Raw genomic sequence first — 1,252 nt, 5'->3', positions numbered from 1 at the left:
ATTTCCATGGATACTGTCTGAAAACACAGTAAGATAAACTCCTCTGGCTGGCTTCTCATTGCTAAGCACCTGGTAATCCTGACCATCCACCTTTGAGTCCTTACCAAGGAAGCAGAATGACATGGAAGCAAAATCACATAATCCAGAGCCCAGAGGCCTGAGATCAACTCATAGCTCCACCATTGGCTCAATGTGTCTGCGTTTCTGCACATGTAAAACAGAAACAATACCTGACCACCTACGCAGTTGTTGTAAGGACCAAACTAAATAGACAGAAGCACTATGTAAAACCCGAGATGCTACCAATGATTCTATCATTCTTTCTCCTTTCTCCTTTGCTCACTGATTCAGCATCCCCCAACATTCTAGTCCTCTGATGGATGAGGTGAAAATACATCTTTGAGTTTCCACTTTTTCTTACCGCCCTCATGCCATCTCACAGAAATTCATTCAACATTTCATGAGCACTGATAGCAAACTCTTTGCCTTCATGTTCTGGACACATGGTTTAAATGTCACTGTAACTTGGTATTTAACCCTCTAAAAAGTATCTAAATACCTCAACATGAACTTTTTCATTAAAAGATTTAAATCTATAAATCCAACTGAGCTATGATGAATAAGGCTATGATGAATAAGGGAAGCAGTGTTCCTTTATTGTCCACACATTTGCCAAAGTTTCTGTGGGAAAGAGCTCATCCTGGACCTCACGTCTTGATCAGAGATGACCAATCCTTGGGTGAAAGATGCAAACACGGGCTCTTTACTTCAACCCCTAAGTGCTTGGAATAAGATTTCTATACAGAGATGACATCCCAGCCACCCCAGTGATGGGGTTCAGCATGTGCTACCCTACAATATGGCATGTTGGCATTTGAGAAAATGACAGAGGCAGGAAGGTCACTCTCACCTTCCTCCCACCTTTCTCCCTTAAACAAGTCATACAACCTGGGAAAGATTTCCTGACCCTCCTCTAAACCAGGTCATAAGACCTTCGTGTAAAAGGATAAAGAAAATGTGGTACATTAACACAATGAAATACTATTCAGTCTTTAAAAAGAAGGAAATCCTGTCATCTGTGACAACATGGATGAGCCAGGAGGACTTTATGTTAAGTGAAATAAGCCAGGCACAGAAAGAGAAATACAGCTGACAAAGACCTATCCAATTAGAAAGGAGACCAGTATTACAGGCCAGAAACTGCCCTGAGCTGAAAGTCAAAGAACCTTAGATCTAGTACTGAATCTTCTCT

This window comes from Colobus angolensis, unplaced genomic scaffold (genome assembly GCF_000951035.1).
Source record: "Colobus angolensis palliatus isolate OR3802 unplaced genomic scaffold, Cang.pa_1.0 Scaffold388, whole genome shotgun sequence".
Taxonomy (NCBI): Eukaryota; Metazoa; Chordata; class Mammalia; order Primates; family Cercopithecidae; genus Colobus; species Colobus angolensis.
The sequence above is the reverse complement of the archived record's forward strand: the minus strand, read 5'-3'. Positions refer to the sequence as shown.